Here is a 5283-nt window from a genome sequence, read left to right as displayed (position 1 = left end):
ATATTAAATACCTTTTAGTGACACTTGTTTAATTTAAAAATATTTTATCCAAATTATTTATTAAAAAATATTATTTTATTACTAAATAATAATATTTTTTAGGCTTAATCCTCAAATTAGTGTCTGTCTTTGTCTCGCTGTCTGATTTAAGTCCCTCCCCGGAAAAATTTGTGGAATACATCCCCATTTTTGTAAAACGTCTGGAGTCAGTCCTCGCCAAAAGTGATGAAATGGCATGGTGACTGTGTAAATGAAGCTGACATGACACTAATAAATTATACAAAAAAAAATTAATTTACACATCATATATTTAACATAATTAACCCTATTTCTAATTCTCACCCAAATCTGTTTAACCAATAATAATTCCCCCCCACACTAATCCTAATTCCCCACCCCCCGCAAATTACCCAAATTCCCAATTCATCAACTCAGAAATTAGGGTTCATCTGTTCTTCATCTTCTTCTTGTTCTCCTCTGTTGTTTTTCTTCTTCTTCTCCTATGTTGTTCTTCTTTTTCTTCTCCAATATCTACTACTTAAAAAAGCTGAATTCCAAATTTCTGTTCATAAGAGCCTTTTTTTTTTTACCGTGTGGTTGCTTTTGGGCCTATTGCATTGTTGGGCTTAGTTGCAAGCCAGAGGAGGACTGCTGACCTAGGTATAGCACACTCGGAAAATATCATCGAAACCCCGCGATTGCTGGCAGTCGTCGCCCACATTTCGTCACTATGATGTTCTGTTTCGCGCGTCCACATGCCTATCACTTCAACCGTGTACGTTGGCCAGCTGGTTGTATGTTCAATCGTCTATGCCTCAACCCTACGGAGCTCAAATACTGTTCATTCTCTCGCAGCCTCTTCCATGAACAGATGTGGAGCATGCTTTACAGGTTGTTTGCCTACTACCTACCTTATAATCTAATCTAATCTAACTTAATGCAAGCAATTTTACAGGCTGTTTGATTTTTTAGTTGATTTGTTATCTAATTCTCCTTTGTTGCATTTTCACCACATCCATTCCTTCCTATAAATTTAACATCCATGTGCGTTCTTATCCATACGTTGTTGTCTCTATAAGAAAATAGATTTTTGATTTTTGAGGTTGGTTTCTTATAAAGTTTCTTGTTTTTTATGTCTGTCAATAGTTATAAATCTATTTTGGAGAATAGCACAATTTTGGAGAAAGGATCCCATATGTGCTGCAAAGTTTTTCATTTCTCCATCTAGACTATCAAGATAATTTAATCATATTTTTTTATTCTACTATGATACACGGAATTAGGACTGACCAGTGTCTCAGATGTGTTTGCATTTTGATATTGACAAACAAAGTGTCAAAGGAAATGAATCTAAGAGCATAATTGTTAAGTCAACTAGAAGCAAGAAGGAAGGCAGAGTCATCAAGCAACTACAAAAGTCAATTCCTTGCCAACATGAGGTTGGTTTTTCAAGTTCAGTTTTGGAGATACATAAAAAATTTGGACCTTGCTTTATCCAATTTATGATCTAATCTGTAGTATAGTCAACAAAGAAAAATTTATCCATCAGCTGATCAATGGCTTGATCCTTGAAGGAATCTGAGCAGCTAAATTTACATATTTTATGATTTCAAAAAAACTGGTTGATTTTGAAACATCTTGACTAATTCGCAATAAACTAGAGCTTGTTCATAAAGCAGAAGATAGCGATGGGTTTAATCCATTAAGCAGATCTACTAATTATAGTGTTTATCATTGTCTTTCTTCACCTGCTATTATGTATTTTAATCCATAGCAATATGAAACCATGAACTAAATAGAAAACCAGGTTTATTGTATCATACACTATCTTATAATGCATGCTGGAGTTGTTGAACCTGATGAAGATTCATCAATTTGTTCAACATTATTACTAAGGAAGTAGCTTAATTGGCATGCTTCATTTGTTTAGCTTTAACTCTTGCATACGAGGCTTTTAAGATTAAGTGACCAAAATCAAAATTAAAATACTTCGCTATTGGTTGCTCCATAATGAGTTGAAAGCAAAGTTCTGATGTTTTCTTTGCTTTTCTTTAATAAAGTTTTGATCTTTACTCCTCAGTTCAATATATGTGTTTTTTGTCCACTTTATTTGTTGCTCCTATTGACATAATGAATTTTTTTGTCCACTTTCTAAGATGATCACGGCCAACTTGTCAAAGATTTTGTTATGAACTTGTGTGCCACATTGCCAACCCTTGCTTATTTAAAGCGGAGTAGAACTCTGTTCTTGCTATATTTGTAACTCCAAACTTCTATTTTCATTGTTTTATGCTATGACTCATGTGGTTTATAAACCGCGTCTTCATTAATAATAAGTTTGTGATGGTGATTTTGGCCAAGCATTTGTTGTTGTTGCTAGAGGGGGAATGGAGACCCTCAGACTTGCTTGGCAGCGTGTGTATATGACCAGAGCTTCTGCATAAATAGATGCTCTTAAAAGTTTTATAGAAGGGTACCAAGAGGGTGTTCAGCAAGTAATGGAGAAGAAAGAATATTCCAAAACTCAAGGACATGTTAGATTGTTAGTATACCAAAAAGAGTCAACTTGAACTTGCTTGTGTGAGGCAGTGTTATACCTTCCATTTAGACTCAAGCATGCAACTTTGCATAAATTAGTGCTAATCCCCTCGAACTAAAGGGTGTTAATGTACATTTCACTGAACAGATATAGTCGAATATTCCAAAATGGTGTACTTGGGCTACTAAACATCCAATGGTAGTACTGAATTTTGTTTGTGCAATTAATTTTTTACTTAGTTTTAAATCTTTTGTGCTTATCAGTGATATGTTTGTTCAGCAAATGGTAGCATTAGCACATGTGATGACATGCTTCTTTAATAAATATAGCAAAGTGCATATAATATATTTGGATTTACCCCCTAAAGGTGCATAGTTCCGTATATTTCTTTGATGAAAGGTCGCAATTATATGTTTCTCTTAGAGATACATAAATGCACCTGCACAAAGATAATCAGGTGTGCTTTGTATATGATTCTTTCTGGATCAGGCTGGATTGGCTAATGCTAATTACTGTAGGTTGTGTTATCATTTCTATATTGGCTTTTCCTTATGAAGCTTGCATTTATAGTCCATTCTAAATTATTGGGGATTATTTCTTACTATTTTAGGTATGAACAATTACTTCAAAACTGTTTTTAGATAGGTTCATATGTAATATAATATTATGGGTGAAGATTTTATTTATCATTCTGGCCTGACAGCTATGTTGCTGGGAATCTCTTGAAACATGAGTTTTGGATTACTGGTACTATGACAATGAAGGCATAATCTACCCTATGACAAATATATTTTGCTATAATGCAATGGGAATTGATTTGACAGGATGAACATGATAGGCCTTCCATTTGAAAGGATGCATGGAAGAGTCTTGCTTTGTGATTAGTTTTATTTTTAGCTATACCTATGCTGAATACTGCTGCCTTGGATTGGCTTTGGATTGCATAAAATCTGGATGATGCTATCAAATTCAAGCAAATAGGTTGACAGGCGAGTTTGGCGTTTAAGTGCAGATAAGGAGATATTTCTCCCCCTCTTGTCTCATTCACAATTTCACAACCTTCAAATTTAGGTAAGTTGTATTATTACTTTGGTCCTCTTATTGAAGATAGAATTTTCCTTTATAAGGAGGATCGTGTTGCATAATATTTCATGATCCGAAAGGAACTAATATTAGCTACTATTATAACTTTGGGATTATAGAATTCATGATCTGATGATCAAATCTTAGCTACTATTACAACTTTGTGATAATAGATTAAGCCAAAACTATGTATGTAGTTTTGATTATTAGGATAAGCTTTGATGTATTTACTACTTACTAGCAAGTAAACATAATATAAAATTATGTTCTGCCTATTAGAGGGTTCACATGGCAAAATTACATTGATTTTGCTACCAAATTAATTTATAAAATTTCATAACTGATAGTTTAAAATATCTATTTTTTTTAGTTTATATTATTACAATTAAAATATCTTTTACCAGTTTTATTCTTCCACCAAATATCATTAATTTTTTAACAATGCCCATAAATTATTAATTTTGAAGTTAATGCACTAGCACGCATGCTTCCATCCAAACTAAGGCCATATACTCTTCCCTTGGCATTTCTTCCTCTAGCTGCTAATTCAAATTTTGTAATGTAAAATTATAGGCTCTTTTGCACTTTTGGTCCCACAACTCTGGCTATTATGCGAAAACCATCCCCCAACTAAAGAATTAGCAAAAAACATCCCTGAAGTTTACATCCGGTTGCACTTTTGGTTTTCCATATAGAATTTAACATTTTGATGAATGTGGTCTTCTTGAATGATATTCTATTTAAAAATAATAATTTGTGTTAAATAAAAAATTAATAATTGCACTTTGGTTAGGGGAGGAAAATAATAAATGAAGAGTTATGAGTTGGGAAAAAATTATTTAGGGGTTACAAAATAAATATAAGTAACTTTTAATTATTTTGTTTTAAAATTACAAGTTTTTTTCTTATTTTTTAATTAAATTTTAATGGAATATTCCCTTAAATTTTGGACGGAATTGGACGGTAGACCACTTTTGCAACCGGGTGTAAATTTCATGGATGTTTTTTGCTAATACTTTAATTGGGGGACAGTTTTCGCAGAATGAGCATAGTTGGGGGACCAAAAGTGCAAAATTGCCAAAATTATAAATGTAAAAGTTAGTTTATTTTATTTTATTTTACTTACTATATATTGATCTAAACTTCAAATTCGTATGGGTTGGGATGGGGAGGTTCGGGGTCCAATCCCCGGAGGGTGTAATTTATCTTTCTGATGTGCCCAAAAAAACTTTAAATTCAAAAACTGAAAAATGACACATGCGTTTTATCCTGTGTTTTTTATTTGTACTAATATCAAATCTCTATCGTCAAATAACATATCTAATGAATAAATAGTATTATTTATGTTTCGGTGCATTTCCAAAAAAAAATCTTACTAATGTAAATTTTTATCATTGGTGTAAGTTGAGTCTTGATGCATAAACTAAAAATAAAAACATTATTATAAAATAATTATAATAACACTTTAAAAATCTTACAATTGTATATATATCTATAATATTTACATATACAAACTATAGTAGTAAAGATAACAATTAAAATGGGTAAAATATGTAACTTATCCCTATTAATAAATTATAAAATGTTCATCCGTGCATCGCGCGAGTATAATCCTAGTTTACCAAAAAGCAGCTAACCCCAAAGCTACTCTAGGAGCTGAA

General features: G+C 32.4%; 1 long non-coding RNA gene across 1 annotated transcript; it reads left to right on the top strand.

The window, feature by feature from the left end:
• The first annotated feature begins 417 nt into the window (after positions 1–417).
• Positions 418–4973, top strand: LOC130737592 (uncharacterized). Its single transcript, XR_009018802.1, has 3 exons — positions 418–891; positions 1334–1439; positions 2157–4973. It is a non-coding gene; the product is annotated as an uncharacterized LOC130737592 (long non-coding RNA).
• Positions 4974–5283: the final 310 nt, after the last annotated feature.

Source organism: Lotus japonicus, chromosome 2 (genome assembly GCF_012489685.1).
Source record: "Lotus japonicus ecotype B-129 chromosome 2, LjGifu_v1.2".
NCBI classification, from domain to species: Eukaryota; Viridiplantae; Streptophyta; class Magnoliopsida; order Fabales; family Fabaceae; genus Lotus; species Lotus japonicus.
Note: the sequence above shows the minus strand (reverse complement) of the source record. Positions and strands in the feature narration are given on the sequence as shown.